The sequence below is a fragment of the Ailuropoda melanoleuca genome, chromosome 11, assembly GCF_002007445.2.
Source record: "Ailuropoda melanoleuca isolate Jingjing chromosome 11, ASM200744v2, whole genome shotgun sequence".
NCBI classification, from domain to species: Eukaryota; Metazoa; Chordata; class Mammalia; order Carnivora; family Ursidae; genus Ailuropoda; species Ailuropoda melanoleuca.
Window position 1 is genome coordinate 65,899,195 of NC_048228.1, and position 18,680 is coordinate 65,917,874.

The 18,680-nt window shown below is 37.4% G+C and overlaps 1 pseudogene; it reads left to right on the plus strand.

Moving 5' to 3' along the window:
- The window catches only part of LOC100464650, a 68,644-nt pseudogene that overhangs the window by 2,155 nt on the left and 47,809 nt on the right, over window positions 1-18,680 (plus strand).

The window sequence follows — 18,680 nt, forward strand, 5'->3', positions numbered from 1 at the left end:
AGTTCTTTATTTTGTACCATGCTTCAGTACAGAAAAATAACATTTCAAATATGGCAAGCACTGACTAATTGTTCTTAACCCTTGTAGGAGGGGTGCTTAGTGACTTTGAACATTTAATAAAATCTAAGAATCCATTCCCCAGAAAAACAGACTCATGCACATACACATAGGTCCCTGAAGCCCAAACATGAACTAACTAGAACTCAGTGTAGCCCCAGTTAATAACCTCCAGGCCACTGTAAAAACATACAATTCTGGAATCCATACATTTGGGAAGCAAAAAATTAGAGAGCAAAATGTAATGAAAGTTATAAGAGCTAATGTTATTTATTTAATGGACCAAGTTTTCTTAATTTCATATGGATTAACACTGTATCAAAATGATAAATAATAATGATAAACCTCTTCCAAAGTAGGATTTATTCATTCATGCACAAATATTTTAAGTGCCTACTGAATGCCAGATCTTTTTCTTAGGTCCTGAAGATAAATGGTGAGAATAACAGACACATTCTGTACCATAATGGAGTTTTCAGTCTAGTGGGAGAGACAGACATTAAATAAGAACACAATGTATCTCAAGAATAAAATTATTAAACTTTTCCCACCTAAACTCTCAGCTGCTATAGCTTCTCCAAGTTGCATCCTAAGAAGCTAAGACCATAGTCAAACACCATCCACCCACAATTCCAGAAGCTAATTAAGAAAGTATTTTACCTACTATATGGTCGGTGATACAAGATAAGGAAGTAAAAATATTTTTTTTCTTTCAAGTGTAATGATTTATTTGACCATAGAGCATTTCTTTAGAATGTTTCCCATCAAGACAGGCCTATGGCTGCCTCTTCCTTTATGACAAAAACCCTTTCCAAAAGAAATCTTTGTTCTTCAGCTTCATGTAGAGGAAGCTCACCTCCCTGACTCTCTTTTCCTCAGATTGGAGTCTCTCTATGCTGCATTTGGTAGTAGAGTGATGAGATATTAAAGACCAAGATCAAAATGTGAATCTAGAATAGTATGATGGAAATGCTCAGTACAGTAGCCATCAGACATATGTGGCTATTAAGCATTTTAAATGTGGCTAACGTGGCTAAGGAACTGAATTTTAGGGGCGCCTGGGTGGCTCAGTCATTAAGCGTCTGCCTTCGGCTCAGGACGCGATCCCAGGGTTCTGGGATAGAGCCCCACAGGCTCCTCCGCTGGGAGCCTGCTTCTTCCTCTCCCACTCCCCCTGCCTGTGTTCCCTCTCTTGCTGGCTGTCCCTGTCTCTGTCAAATAAATAAATAAAAAATCTTAAAAAAAAAAAGGAACTGAATTTTAAATTTATTTAATTAAAAACTTTAAATAATATTTAATTAAAACATAAATTTTATTTAATTTTTTAAAAATATTTTTATTTAATTTTAAAAAATTAAGTAGCCACCTCTGGCTAGTGGCTACCATGTCAAATAGTGCAGAGAAAGGGAAACATAGAGGCCTAATTTCAGTCTGTTTTAGGCTATAAACATAAAAGAAGTCCTTTTGGTTCATAATATTCCTTCCCAGTTCTCAAAATCTATATTCAATTTCACAATGTAACATTCACTACACAGATCATATTCTGGGCCATAAAACAATCCACAACCAATTTTAAAAATTGAAATAATACAAAGTATATTCTCTGTAATATAATTAAGCTAGTAATGAGTAATAGAAAAATATTTGGAAAATATCCAAATATCTGTAAATTAATATACTGCTAAATAACTCATGGATCACAGAATAATCAGAAAATATCTGAAAGTGAATAAAACTTAAAACATAACATATCCAAATGTAGAGCTCAAGGGGGCTTAGACTGAAATTTATAACATTAAATGCTTGCATTAGAAAGCGAGGTTTTTAAATCAATAAGTTAGGCTTCTACTTTAAGAAGATAGAAAAAATAAGAGTAAATTAAACCCAAGCATGGAAGAGGAAGAAAGTAAAAAATAACAAAAGTCACTAAAATTGAAAATAGTAAAGAGAGAAAACAAATAACATCAAATATCTGCTACCTCTCTACACCCCTCCCCTAAAACCTACTTCCCTCTGGAAAACGTGTGTCATCAACAGTATATCTCAGATATGATTACTACTGGTATCCAAAGGAGGCCATGGCTTTTCCTTAAAAGTAGTTTTAAAAAAATGATAATGTTTCCTCTCTCCAAGGTAATATAGATGAAAGACTGGCCTCATTTCCTATAGGTAAAAGGATGGATTATGCCCCTTTGAAAATTCAGTTCCTGACATTGAATGAGTGGTTCATAGTTTATTCTCTCCTGTGATTTAACACATGTCAATGATATGCACTTTAGTCAGCTTTCTCAGAAACTCTTCTAGTGATGAAGTGATAGATTGTGATCAAATCAAATCCCCTGTATAAGAAGCACACCTTGGAAATGGCAGAAAAATAATAAATCTCAAACAGTCAAATCTGGAATTCAGCAACAATAAACCATGATGTCCCTGTATTTGGTCATTTCAAAAGGGAAATATTAGAGGTGTTAAAAAAATTATTAAAGAAGACAATTTAGGTGATACACAGTTTAACACCTCATGGATTGCATAGTCTTCTTTCAGAGAACTGGAAAATGTGGCAGAAGATAAGAAACTTTTACAGTATAAAGAATAAAGAACAAGGAAGAGAAAAATAAAAATATTTGATGGCTAGGGCTACATAGTCAACCTTGTTGGGTAAGAAGGAACAAGGCTGAGTGAGAAAGAACAGGAAGTATAGAGTCCAAAGGTGGCTTGGTATTTGGGATTGGTTGACTGAATTTCTAGTCAAGAAGAGCATTAACAGGGACACAAAAATTACCTAGGTTTTGGTTTGCTGATGTGGCTGAAGGAGTGGCTCCATCTTAGGCCTAGTAAGTTATTTCAATAGTCACCCCCAACCTTTTGATCACCCTCCTGACCATTCAAGAGGTTTGATCACAAATATAAGTCTTCCTGTGACTCTCAGCCACAATTGCCTCTCCAGGTCTTAGCATAATATTTACAAGAGACAATGTCAGGCTCCTGTTCTTAGACCTGATTACATTCTTCTGTTCCCTTTTGTTGTTCCAATTGAAGAGAGACTATCTGTCAGCCAGCCGATGGCTGTTCACATACATTTAAAACTTTTGAGAGAACACAGCATACTGGGAAAACAATAATAATTATTAGCAGCAAAACAATGCCCATGGAGAGCTCCCTAGAGCCAGGGACTCCATGACCCAAACCAGCTAGAATCAAATAAGACAAGAAATGATCCTGAAGACCGGAATACTTCTTTAAGCCACTTGGACTATTTATTATCTCATGTAACTGTGTCTCCATTTCTTCAGAAGTGTTTATCCAAAGAGCTTGTTTCAGAAAAACTGAGGCATTGGAAATCAGGGAGAAGTGTGTGACAGGCAGAAAGAACTACAAGATCACCAGCATCATAGCCAATTCAAAAGTCAGTTGGAAGCTGGATTACCCTCCTTTGCAATTGCCTGAGATATGTGAACAACGGTATTATCTTTTCAGGACAGGGCAAGGATAAAGGTAAGCAAAAGAATCATGAAGACCTTCACTGTGTAAGAATTAGGAAAAGCACGGTCACAGAGAGAAGGAAACATAGAAAGAAACATTCTTGATCCAACATTTTGGGATGAAGCAGTCTACCCAGATGTTGGCTACTGTTCCTGGTCAATTTGATTTTGAGGTCTCCAGCATTAACACATGACCACAGACCAGATGTCTGGTAGAGCCTTCTTCATTGTGAAATACCCAACGAGGGTTTGACACCTTGTCATCTGACAGTGGTCACTGGTCAAAAGTATTTAATCTCACTTTTGCAAAAGCATCAGAAGAAAACGCCGTCTATAAATGACAAAAGATTTTTTTCAAAAGCATCAGAGAAAAACACTGTCTATAAATGACAAAAGATTTAAAAACGCCCATGGTTAAAGATCTGATAAGAGTTCAATATAATGGAAAGGAGAAGGATATTTGGCTATTTCAGTGGCATTCAATATTTTAAGATAATAACTGTAAATATGACTGATAGCATTATATCAAGACATATCAGATATTCTGGAATTTCATACAATTTCTAGAACACTGATATTAGTTACACACATCCATATAAATATAACCTAAGAAGATTTAGCATCACTTCTTATTTAATAATGCTTCCCATCTAATTTAACATACTAAATAAAAATAATTAGTTTAACACCTGAGTGAAAGATAAATCCCTTGAGATTTACAAGGGGCCCTCTAGGAAATCTTAAAGTTAGTTTGAGGTTAAAAACAACCCCAACAACGAACTCCCTTTAGAATTTGATTTGGGGAAAACATCAAAATGTCTGATCATATATAGGATGTTAAATAGGATCACAGATCATTATGAAATAATACTTAGTTATCTATTTAACTAATGTGACAAAAGAAGTTTTAAAGGAAAATGCAGAAGTTCGCATAGTTGTGAACAAAACTTAGCTCTTCTAACACTGACAAGGCTGGGTTTTCTTAAGTAATCAACCATCTGATAATGACAACCCAAAGCATAGTAAACTATTTTGATAAGACACAAAATCATTGCTTTCCAGGTAGATTACCCAAAAGGTAAAAAAGCTTTTCACAATCCCTTATCAAGAACAAACCAATAGTCAAAAAAAGCTTTGTCATTTTAACACAGAGAAAACCAAATTCTAATTTTGTACCAGTGTACTTTTGACATTAAAACTTAAAAAAAAAAAAAACTTAAATAAATCCATTCCAATCTTAGTCAGCTTGAAAACACAAAAAATTCTTTTCCCAAGATTCCTTTTCCACAAACTGCTACAACTATTTTATATCCATTCAAATTTTGTCCTATGTTTTTTTCCTCCTCCTTCTGGAACAATCAGTTGTTTTATTTTAAGACAAAATTATTTTCTTTTTCACTTCACAAAAACACCTCTCCACACCTCATTCCTTTTCTTACTAAAAACACATCCTACTTTCCTTGTACAGAGATGTTTCCCTTTTTATCTGTAGTAATTTTAGTTATATTAATTAGATTCTCAACCCTTCGAATCCTTAATTCCTAGTAAAAATTAAGAAATAGTTTTTACTGTCACACTAGCAGTCTGTAGATTGTGGACTGTCATAACAACCAGTCTGTAGATTGACAAACTTATAAATGCATTTCATAATTTCTAAAAGTATATTCTTCCTCACAGTAAAATTTTCAATGTGGCATTAAACATGCTTACTGGTAGAACAAGTACCCTTAGTTCGTCTGTCAAAGGAAGTCAAAATGGTAAACCTATGTTCAGTAATTAATGTTTCAGTATTTTATCTTATTCAGAAATGACCTAGATATTCAATAAATATCTAGCATTTAACTTACCTCAGTATAACTGTAAGGTTCCAAGTTACCAAAAAGATCTTGGAAACTATTTTTAAGTAGACATACCATAAAACATAGTTATTGTTGAAAAGTTCATTTATAAACTTCTATCTTTACTTATATCTATTAAGTTTACTTGTTCTTAACAATTATGTTTAGATTACTCATGAAAATTTCATGACACATTAACAACTAACCATCATCTTTATTTTTCTTGCTCTTAAATTCTGTAACAGAGATAACATAACCTTATTTGACTTTTAGTATAAAAGTATAATAAAAGTATTATATTTAATAGTGATAACTGTAAAAAACATGTCTGCTTTAATTAAACCAATAAACTAGCTTTCATTTACCAAAGGTTATCTTAGATAATGTGAATTTGAAAAACATCTCTTAGTTTCTCTATTTCTGAGAGTATACTTGATCTATATAAATGTTCAATTTTCTTTAAGCCAATTAAATAGAGCTCCTTACAAGTTAATTGTCAGGACCATCAGAGATAGAAAAAAATCCCACAACTATACCATGTATATAGACATACATAAACATACAGACGCACATAGAGATCTTACAGCTTTTGCTTTAAAATTTTAGCTGTAGGACAGGTACAATAACGCAAAACTCATTTAAAAAAAAGTTGGATCCAAACCATATTTCTAACAGATCTAGTAAGTTAAGGTTAAGAGTAAGCAGCTAGTTAGGTTTTAACAGGTTGCTTGGAGGCCAGTGAAGGGGGAGTCAAGGCCCATTATCAGGAAAGTTAGTGACCTATTGTGACAGCATTCCACAAACAAGGCCACAAGAAGCCAGATCAAGCCAGACATGACCAAGACAAAGAGCACCANTGCTTGGAGGCCAGAGAAGGGGGAGTCAAGGCCCATTATCAGGAAAGTTAGTGACCTATTGTGACAGCATTCCACAAACAAGGCCACAAGAAGCCAGATCAAGCCAGACATGACCAAGACAAAGAGCACCAGAAACCCTGACCAATTAAGGGAGAAGAGGCACAAAACTTGCTCCCAAAGAAACCCCCTCCCTAAATAATAAATATTCCACGCCCTTGTTAACAACTATCAGTAAAAGACAGAGACCCAAACTGGAGCATAGCTCTCCTTTGAGCTGGCAGGCTCTCACATCTTGAGGGTATACTCTCTCCTATAAACTCTTCACTTGCACCACTCAACCACTATCTGGTCCATCCTTGAATTTTTTACTTGCAAGGGGATAAACACCCTCTGGTAACATCCCAGGAGGGGTTAGGCAGAAGCCTCAGGGCCCAGAGGTCTCCCTAGTCCACCAGGCAACAAGGTTACTTGCTCACATGGATTAAAGTTTTTACCAAAATTTATAAAAAAGTCTTTCAAGAATTCTCATTTGCCTAGTTCTCAAAGAGCCTTTCCCTTTTCTTTCCTTTTTTTTTTTTAAGATTTATTTGTTTATTTTAGAGAGAGAGAGAGTGCATGAGCAGAGGAAGGGGCAGAGGGAGAGAGAGAATCCTCAAGCAGACTCTCCACTGAGTGTGGAGCCTGACTCCAGGCTTGAGACCATGACCCTGAGATCCTGACCTGAGTCCAAATCAAGAGCCAGATGCTCAACTGACTGAGCCACCCAGGCATCCCTCTTTTTTCCTTTTGATAAGAATTACCTCCTTAAAGTTTGTGTTTCAAAGAGATGGCCCTCAGTTCCTGGAGAAAACAGAGTAGAATATTTACATCCCAAAGGCACAGAAAAAATATGCAATTTCTTCCAAGAAGGACTTTTGTTGCCTAAATCCATAAATTATACAATATTACAAGCCTTTTGAGATGAATAGGGGATGTTTTGTGATCGGTAAAAATAACAGATGGGCTTTTTCTGTTCTTGTAAAAACTCGGTTTGTAAGACATGCTGTAGAAATTGTCTTCGATGTGTAAAAAACAGTTGTTCTTAACTTCTCAAAGAATTGGGTTGTAACCGGAATGATATCAAGTTTGTGACCCATCCATCTTACTACATTATCTTCAATTAAATCAAAAGATTCCTATGTTCTAGATTTAGAGCTATTTGTCTCAAAAAGTTTTTCTTTCCCTCTGGGTACACAGTGTCATTTAGCTTAGGGATGAAGGCCTGAAGAGCAGTTTCTCTCAGGCTCTGAATATCAGCTTCTAATCTGGCCAACTTCTGACCACAGAGTTACTTTAAAAAAATCCTTTCAAATACCTTGTCAGGTTTCAGTTCGTATAAATAGTAAACATTCCCAGCAACACTGAATGACCCCATGGACAGAGGAGGCATCCCCAAACAGGATGCAAAAGATACTATTCTCCCAATATCCAGGGCCACTCCCAAAGATAACCAAGAGAAAGACATGAACGATTCCCTGAGAGCTGACAAGAGTCAGTGAGATTCTACCACAAATGAAGTACAACCCATATTTCTGTCCAGCCATATCTTTGAGCCCCCAACCTGACGGTGGAGCTGCCTACACACACAGGAACCAACAACCTGTGTGCCCCAGGTAGACAGAAAGCCAAGCCAAGTTCTCAGGACAAATTCAAGACACACAAGAAGGCAATAGCTAGGTGTTCCTGATAGAGAAACCACTGGGCAACCCAAAACCAAATTCACGAGAGTCTGGATTTGGAAAAGAAACAATAACATGAATTTTACCTTTCTTTCTCAACCAGGCACTGCAGAGATCCAGGAGAGCTGGCTCTGGTTGGAATTCTCACACTTTACCAGATTCTGCAGATTCAGGCGGCTGGCCTGTGCACCTGCTTGTCCCATCCGCCATCAGCAGTCAGCTTGGGATCCCATTCTTCTTCACCAAAAACTGTTAAAAATTGATTAAAGAAAACAATTTAGGTGATAAAACAAACTTTATTTAATAATTCGTAAAGTAGTCTCTCAGAGAACTACAAAATGGCGTGGCGGCAAGACAACTTTTGTAAGATAAACAATAAAGAAAAAGGAGGAGGAGAATAGAAAATAACGGGACTGTCTGGAGCCATGTAGTCAATTTTGTTTGGGGTGAGAAGGAACAAGGAAGGAAGTATAAAGCCCAACGTTGTCTAGGCATTTGGGGATTAGCGGACTGGATATACTACATTTCTGGTCAAGCAGAGCATTTACAGGGACACAAAAGTTATCTAAGTTTTGGTGTGCTGATGGGGCACCCCAGGCAGAAGTGACTCCATCTTGGCCCTAGAAAGTTATTTCAACACAGGTAAATTCCACTAATGTACAAGAGCTATGTAAGATAATGTAAGAACAACTGTCTAGACAGATGATGGTTTCAGTTGCAGCAGTATTATCCACTGGGGGCATTCCCTCTATTTCTAAGTAATTCAATTCAGTAGATGCTTATTGAGTCTACATTGTGTGCAAAGCACACGCGCTAGTGACAGAATTCATTTTAAATCAATATTTAAGATGAGATGTCATCTAATCTAACTTTTCTTTTACAGATTAAAAAAAAAACAAAACAGAAACAAGTGAGTTTGGAGATGTTTTGCAGGAGGTCAGCTGAATTTACTAAAACTTCATGGCAACACCAAAAAGAGAACTAGGTCAAGCGTTCTCACCATGGTGCAAGCCAGCCAATATTTTTCACCTTTTCTGGGAAACCTTCCCTGACTGTTCAAGTAAATCTGATCATTTATCCTCTGTGCTACAGTTGGGCCAAGTACATACGTCTATCATTGTAATTAATCATAGTATTATAATTATTTATATCCATCTCCATTTATCTGGTATAGAAATTAAGAGTATGGGCACTAGAGCTCTACTCTCAACAATGACAACCTGTATGCTACCTATAGAAAATTTCTTTACCTCTCCATGCTGCAGTTTCATTACCTGCAATAGGGGAATAACATTGGTATTTAACTCAGAGGTCTATTAATGAGATTTAAGTGAGAAAAATCCATATAAAGTGTTTAGTACAGTGTCTGTCACATAGGAAGTGCTGAAAAAATATTAACCATTGTTATTCATAGAGTCCCAACAATATTTCTAGTGTCAGATATCCCTTGATTGTTCAATAAAAAATTTTATTGAGTATCTAATACATCCCAAGTGCTCTTGTCAAGCAGTGGACTTCCAAACATTGGTAAAATACAGTAAATAGTGTGATCATAATTATAACTGAAATAGAGTGAAGCCATAACAGTAAACACAAACAAAAGAATGGTTAACAAGACTAGGGGCAGAGTAGAGGGTGAAAACAAGCTTCATAGGAAAGAAGACTTCCAATAATAACTCCCCTTTCTCCTTCATTTCTTTTACCATTTCAGAGAAAACAAAAATTTTCTCTATACCTCTATAAAGGCTGAGAGAAATCTGAAGCAAAGAAAAGTTACCTGGGCATTATAGCACATGTTGTCAGCTAATGTCTATGAACTAGGTAATGTAATAGCAAGAAAGGACAAATTCACTATTAACTTAAGGCCAGGAATATTGTTTCATAAAAAAACAGTCTAGGTCTGATAAATTACTCATACAGATGAGAGAGAACGGTCTGTGGGGAAAAAATGGATATCTCCACTAATAATATGTGTCCTATTTCAGAAGGAAACTAAATAAAACCCATTTTCAAAGCCTACCATTTTCCTTCCCTCCACATACACCTACTTCCTTCTACAGATCAGACAGCTCCCTTCTCTTGTGGCCCAGATACTCCATCTCCCAGAGCCATTAGATCATGCCACTGTAAGTGTATCTTCCCTCAGTCACCTGGGTTATATTACTTTTAAAACATAACTTCTATGATCTACTAAAATTGTGTATACTTTTATTCTCTTAACACACCCAAAGTATAATTACGGCACAAAGAATACTTGTGGAAGCTATTCCAAATAACTGCATGGCAATGTGAGTATCACACTGATCATTGATGACGACATTGAAACATAAGTCACACAGAAGTTTTAACTGAGATACTTGAAGCTTGAACACTGGAAAAAACACAGTGGTGGATTTTATATGTGTATCTGCTCAGTTAAAGACGAGAAAATGCAATTAACTCCTTTTTTATAGGCCAGGGTATTATTCCCATGATCATTACTTAGCTAAGCTACATAAGGATAACTGTCCTTTAAAGAAAGGACTCTGATTCTCATTAACTAGGTTTCTGACCCATAGAGGAGTTTCAACATTTATTTTCAGGTCCTTTAATTTTTTTTTCAATTAAGCACTGCATCAAAATTTTAAGTAGTAGTGTGATTTAATATTGTTTTGTCAAAGGTTCTTACTTAATAAATCTAATCAGACCATTGACTTAAGTCCAAAAAATAAAGGTCGAGCTCCTTGACATTACTGCTCTCTAAAAATTTACAGATATAAAGAACATAAGCTGAGATACTAAGTAGGTACTTTGAAATTTAGAAAACCAAAATAAGCAATAATCATCCTAGTCTCTGAGAGATAAGAAAAAAAAAATTAGTTGAAGTCATATATGTATGTCATAAAGATGGTTAATAATCCGATGTGAAGGAGAACTATGATATAGTATGTATCAATTATCCTAGATAATGGAACCAAGGGTACTGTATATGAGATAAGCAAAGAGTGGGTTAATAAGGAATAACTGGCCTTTCCATACAGCAGAATGAATGTAGTGATTGCAGTTTTGCTGAAACCCTTAAGAGAGGCTTTAGGATTTATTAATACAATATTTTCAAAATAAAAAATATAGACCTAAAGCATGTCTTATATTTTTCCTATAACTTAAAAAAACCTAGGGGTGCCTGGGTGGCTCAGTTGGTTAAACGTCTGCCTTCAGCTTGGGTCATGATCCTGGGGTCCTGGGATCAAGTCCCACATGGGGCTCCCAGCTCAGCAGAGGTCCTGCTTCTCCCTCTCCATCTGCCTGCCTCTCTCTCTCTCGCTGTCAAATAAATATTTTTTTAAAAATTAATAAACCAAAATTCTGTATTTTTGTAGCTCTTCCATATTTACTTTAAAATTTATTATCAGTTACAAACTTCAATGTGACTACTAAGATAACTGAATCCCCACAGCCACACCAAAAGGAAAAGAGTATAGGGTGGGGAAAGCATGAGAAGGAAAATGGTCTCTCGTAGATGTTCTTTGGAAATGAAAATACATTAAGTTACTGCATTTTGCCTTTTCCCCAGGTCTGCAGTTCTTAAGTAAGGAAGTCATTACTGAGACCCTATCAAAGCAGGAAGAAAAAGATCGAAGGCACATTGGCAAAGGCCCAGAAGTGACAGAGGCAGAACACAGCCATATTCATGGACAAACAGTTCAGAGTGGGAAGTGTTGGTTGACAATAGGGCTGCCACAATATGAGGTGAGACTGAGAAGCCATATGTGTAAAGAGCATCTGATGCTGCCTCTGGAGCTTGGACTTTTAAATGATTTTTTTTTAAAGATTTTATTTATTTATGCGACAGAGATAGAGACAGCCAGCGAGAGAGGGAACACAAGCAGGGGGAGCGGGAGAGGAAGAAGCAGGCTCATAGCGGAAGAGCCTGATGTGGGGCTCGATCCCATAACGCCGGGATCACGCCCTGAGCCGAAGGCAGACGCTGAACCGCCATGCCACCCAGGCGCCCCTGGAGCTTGGACTTTATACTAAAGCAATTGGGAGCCATTTAAGAGTTTTCATTACGGGAATAATACTATCAGCTCTGTGCTCTAGAAAGATCCCTCAGGCTGCTGTGTAGACAGCAAGGTAGACAGAATAATATTGGAGGAAGGAAAACCAATTGGGAGGCCACTGCAGTAATCTAAGGGAAGATGAAGTTGTTATCAACAAAGTTTATGACAGTGTCAGCTGGCTGTGAGAGAGTTAGGGAGGTCGAAGCTGCCAGACTTGGTGATTGATCGGGCAACAATGAGGTTGAGGCATTAAAATGACATGCACGTTTCCCCCTCAGGCAACAGGATAAATAATGGTGCCTGAGTTTCCTCTGGAACATTCAGGAGTGATATCCACTAAGCAGATTGATATACNACTGATATGGGGCTCGATTCCATAACGCCGGGATCACGCCCTGAGCCGAAGGCAGACGCTGAACCGCCGTGCCACCCAGGCGCCCCTGGAGCTTGGACTTTATACTAAAGCAATTGGGAGCCATTTAAGAGTTTTCATTACNCATGCCACCCAGGCGCCCCTGGAGCTTGGACTTTATACTAAAGCAATTGGGAGCCATTTAAGAGTTTTCATTACGGGAATAATACTATCAGCTCTGTGCTCTAGAAAGATCCCTCAGGCTGCTGTGTAGACAGCAAGGTAGACAGAATAATATTGGAGGAAGGAAAACCAATTGGGAGGCCACTGCAGTAATCTAAGGGAAGATGAAGTTGTTATCAACAAAGTTTATGACAGTGTCAGCTGGCTGTGAGAGAGTTAGGGAGGTCGAAGCTGCCAGACTTGGTGATTGATCGGGCAACAATGAGGTTGAGGCATTAAAATGACATGCACGTTTCCCCCTCAGGCAACAGGATAAATAATGGTGCCTGAGTTTCCTCTGGAACATTCAGGAGTGATATCCACTAAGCAGATTGATATACAGGTCGAGAGCTCAGTAGAATGACCTGGGCTAGAGACAAGGACCCCTATAGAAGATGCATTTCTTCTACATTTCTGTAGCAAGCTGAATCTATTTCTTGGATATTAACCACATTATTGCAATTATATGTTTACTCTCCTTTCCTCTACCAGGCTGTACATTCACTGACAGCGGGGATCATTTGTATTCATCTTTCTATCTCTACTGCTCAGAAAGCAATTAAAAGGATATTTACCAGGCACTGTTTTTATTACATGCATAAATTTATTTAATTCTCACAACAACCTATGAGGTAGTAGTATTATTATACATATTACAGATGAGGAAACTGAAGCTGAGAATCAGTGAATGAATTTACCAAAGCCCTGCTGCTAGTAAAACAGACCCTAAACACAGATTGTTCCTTTAGGGTACATAGTATGTACTTAGTATCTGTTCATGTAAATAAACTGACCTGAGAACTATAGGGAAAATGTTTTACCTAAAGAAATGGAGGACGGAGAATAGAGAAGCATTCAGGCACCAGTTGAAATACTACTTATTGTTAAAATCTTCTCTAGCCCACTGACTAAGTCAAATTCCTCTTATAAGTCCCCAGATATTTTCCTTTATAGCATTTTGTAATTATATGTTTCTTTATAGAGCTTTTTATTTCTCTTTCTCCCACTGCCTTTCCCATAGTAATTTTCTCATCTTTGTATCCCTAGTGCCTAGTGGTGAGTCTGGTGTGTGCAAAGTCCTTAAAAACAAAGTCTGTCTGACTTCTGCTCAGTGTTCTTTCTTGGTTAGACTTTTGGGATTTCACAGGGCCAGGCCATACCTGTTTTATCTTATGGCCAGTTTTCTCAACCTTGGCACTACTGACATCTTGAACTGGATAATTCTTTATTGTGGGAGGCTGTCTTTGTGCATGGTAGGATGTTCAGCAGCATCCCTGGCCTCCACACATTAGATGCTAGTAGCACTGATCTCCCAAGTCATGAGAATCAAAAATGTCTCCAGTCGTTGCCAGATGTCTCCTATGAGTAGAGATGGAGAGCCAAATTACCCCAGGAGTACAACTATCTCAGGGGCTGAAGTGAAAGGGAGGACAGAGAAAATGAAGAAGATTCAACTTAGGAGGGATAGAATCCTCCTTCAGCAACTCCTGCTACCCAAGCCATGCACAAATTGGTGACTGGTTATTTTCCTTGACCTCAGATTCTCTTGAATCTTTTATTCTAGATGCATTCATGTTTCTATTCTTCATTTGCCAAACCTTGGACTTTCCTCAGTGTTTTCACTTCAACCTCAAAACAGTTGTGTTCTCTTGCACCAAGGCACTGAGTTATGTATTGATCCAATGTCAAGCTCTCCCTGCTCCTATCTTCCTCTCTCTCTCTTTCTCTTTCCCTCTCTCAATCTCTCTCTTTCTCCCTCAATCTCTCTCTCTCAACCTCTCTCTCCTTTACCCCTTGGTTGCTAGTTACTAACTTGAGCTAGGGTCCTTTTGTTGAGTCTGCAATTCCCTGTATTAGTTAACTAATGCCACATAATCACTGAATCATAAACCATACAAAAACTCAGGGGCTGAAAGCAACAAGCATTTGTTTTCATAGAACTGAGGGTCAAAGGAGGTTGGCTGCTCTAAGCTGTGTCTGTCAGGAGTCATTTGGCTCTGCTCCATATCTCATCTTCCCAGAAGTACAAGACTAACCAAGACATGTTCCTGTCATGGTGAATGTGGAGTAGAGCAAACCCAATTGAACAAACACTTTTTAAGTCTTCAGTTATGTCACACCTACTAACATGCCATTGACCAAAGCAAATTGTATGGGCAAAGTCACATAAGGAAGAGAAGAAACTGTAAATTCACATAGCAAAGGGTGTGGTTACAAAGACAGAGGTAGAACTGGGGGTCCACAGTAATCTACATCATGCCCCATTTTAATTGTCATTATTTCCAATCTTTTTATCAATCCCCTGAGTCTCAATATATGTACTTTTAAGAGTAGGCCTATTTGTGCCAGTAAATGTGGTAATAAAATAATGACCCAGTGTTCAGACACTAGGCCTTATTAATATTTGATGCAGGTGCTAAAGATCTACCAATCAACTTTTAATTTATAAATAGGACAGATTTGTTCCTGATACTGCTGTGTAATTTCACTCAATTTTCAGAATAGATAGTGCTTTACTCCTACACAAGAGATATAATTATGACCATTTTTTAAAAACTTTGATTGCACATTTTGCCTTCTCAAATCAGTCACTTCCTACAAATGGGAAGATTAGGAATGGCCAGAATATACAATACTAATCAAACACATAATGAAAGTGTACAGTGTTTCATGTAAAATGTTCCTTTATTAAATATAGGAGGTTGACAAAACACATAGCAATGAAAGGGGGCAGGAAATGAAATCCCTTTTGAATGATTTGTAAGACACAGTTATGCCATATAATCATGACTGTGACTCAATGTGCCTAAATATTAATTATATTAAGACAATTAAGACAGAATGGCTTATTTCTTTCTAGACTTAGGTTCTTTTGTTATTGGGATTCTGGATTATCCAAGTTGAAATTGTCATCTGTTGTCCTGAATTTTGTAGTTGGAAAAAAACATTTAGTTAAGCCCATTCCCAGTCTAGTGGTCCCTGTAAGCAATCAGGCATGCACCTGGTAACACCACTGCCCATCTGCCCAAGCAAGAGCAATGGAAAGACTGCAATCAGCAACCTATGGCACTCCAGCCCTCCTGCACTTACCTGATTTTTCTTAAGCTTTATCCAGTTCATAAAGCTGTCCATAAAATACTACTAGCTCTATGCAACCTGGAACATTACAGTTAATCCACTTAAATCCTGCTTCTTTAGTATCTCCACTTCCATGCATCCCAGACACATAAAATTGATTGTGTTCAAACAAAACATGATCTTCCAGTCAACTTGCTCTTCCTTCTGTGTTGTCTATTTCAATAAATAGGTCTACCTACCTTCCTATTGCTCAAGAGTAAAATTTCTCAATGACTCCTTTTCCCTTAACTTCTACCTATATCCAAGCTACTCCCAAATACATTTGATGACATTTTCTAAATATTTCATGATCATCCTTTCCTCTCCATCCCACTGCCATCACCTTAGTCCAAATCACTATAAACTTTCACAAGGAAACTACAGTACCTTGCACTAAATCTTTTCCACTCACCATTTTGCAGGCTGTAGGGCCAAAGGTAAATGTAGGCTTAATACTCTACAAAGCCTTTCCATTACTCATAGGATACCATTCAAAATCTTCCATCTAAACTTTTGGCTTTTTTCACAACGTAACTGTAGTGATAGGGAAAGAAAGCAGTTTACTAAAGAAATTTATGGTGACATAAATGGTTTCACTGATCCCTATCAATCAAAAGCTCACTGTCCCAAGATGTCCACCTCTCCTCAGAGAATAAGGCTACCTTTTATGCTATCTTCCCAATAGGTACCGACTGGCAGAAAAGGCATTTGGAGTTCCCCAGGAAATTGTAAGAGACAGATGCTCAAGTCCACCTGCCATTACAGTGCCTGACACATAACTGGCATCTAATAAATACTTGTTTAATTAATGTAAAGCACTGTAATAAAGATACTACCATCATTACGTTATGGAAAAGGAAATTAAGGTCAGTTAAGAGACTTGCCAAAGACTAGAGAGTTTGCAAATCATTGAACCAGGTATGTATCTTGCACTTTGTCCGTCTGCAGATTTCGGGCAACATCTGCAAGTTTCAGTGAGTCCATACAAATACCCTCCAGCTCTAGTCTCCTTTACACTGCCCAGAGGAAGCTGGAAGGCGGAATTAACAAGAGGGTTGTATCCAGACATCGTGGAGCTAATGGTATTTGAAGTTAGGGAATACTGGGGAATTTAAAAAGTAACCTCAGAGAAACAAATTTGAAGATAATTGAACAAGCATCTGCTAGAAGCTGGGAATACCAAGTTGAGGAAGACAGTGGTCTGGACCATCCAGACTTCACACTGTTGTAGAGAAAACAAGCATGCAAACAAATGACTATGATTAAATACCATGAGGCAGTAAAGTAATATAATGAACATATAACCCACATTTCCATCCTCTGGGAGGTAGGGGAACTTTAAAAATCTGACTTAAAAATACCAGAAATTCTATAGCTCTCTTAGGTAAGAGATTGCCCAAACTAGACCAATCTTGGCCAAGTTGTGAGGTTTTGAAGAGAGGTGATTAACTCATGACTTCCACCACAACCTCACAAGATATCTTGGTAATTCGGCACACAGGCTCTGTTCTACTATTTACTAGATACACAACTTTGAATAAGGGGTACTTTTTAAGCCTCAGCTTTCTCATCTCTTAATAATTGGAAAAAATAATGATAAATAACTCATAGAGTATTTTTGAGACTTAAACTACAATAATAATTAACTTTCATAGAGGTTTTCCAGTGTGCCAGACAGTTTTTGGTACATTACCTCATTTAAATTTTGTAAAACCCCTGTGTGAGAAACACTATTAGCCCCATTTTGCAGATGAGAAAACTGAGGTACAGTGAATTAAGTGATTTTCCCAAAGTCGAATGGCCAAGTAGTCTGGCTCCAAAGCCTGCATTCTTTAGCTATTTTTCCATTTTTAATTTACCTCTGAAATTAGATGATGCCTCTAAAGCTTTCAGGATAGGACTTGCCATATGAATTGAATCAGCTTAGCTTTATAATAGAAATTAGATTTAAAATATTGAGTCCATGTATCTTTTACTCTCCTCCTGCAGCCATTTGTCCATTAGATGACAGGGAAGGGGAAAGGAAGAAGAGCATCCTGGAAGGAAAAAGGTGAATTCTCTCCAGGACAGAAGAGGAAATGAATATAAGTGGGAAAAGAGAGACAAAGGTGGGAAGAGAAATCACTTACCAACTTCAAAGCAAAACCCAGGTTGGGAAGATCAAGGAAAGAATCAGAGAATTTGATACGAAGGCTGAAAACAGAGGATTGCTCTCCTCCCTGTCTAAAACTCTGAAGTGAGACTGACATTGACGGAACAGAAATGGCTAACAGTTCTCGTTAGGCTGAAGGGCAGCCTAAGTTGATGTCCTGAGCCTGTCTTGCCTTCTACATGGTGTAGAAGGAATCCTAAATTCTACATGCCCCATGAGCAAGTGAAATTCAAATTTAACTAGGCATCCCATATCTTATCTGGCAACCCTAATCTCCATGTAAATTTTTTTAGAGGAATCTATGCCTTATACAAAGCAAGTCACAGCTCTGGAATGGAAGCTTTGAAGCAAAAATAATCCCCCATTGGGTCTTTTTTCCCTTCAAACATGGAGACAAAATATAGGACAAGAAACAGACAGTAGCTTCAGATTAGGGAGGGAAATGGTTAGATCAGCCATGCTATACTATTTTCAAAGAACTACAAGCAAATATTATAAATATATGGCAAACCCTGAGAAAAGTTTCAGATCAAACTCACAGCCTCCTTAGCAATGTAAAAGATAAAGAGAAGAAATATGGCATCAAATAAAAGACTATATAAACTTTTTAACAAAAAGTCAAAAAATCTTCAGGTAAGCTATACGGATGTTGCTTCTATTACTGCCATTTTCCATAAAAGTCAGATACTCAGTAATAGGGTTTCCTTGAATTTATTACCCTAAAGCACGAGTTGCTATTAATATAACCAATATTAAAGGCAATATAATATAATGGTTAAGAGCACAGATTTTGGAGTCAGACTCAATTTTTATCTTGCTTATTCCATATTGCCATATTTGCAAAG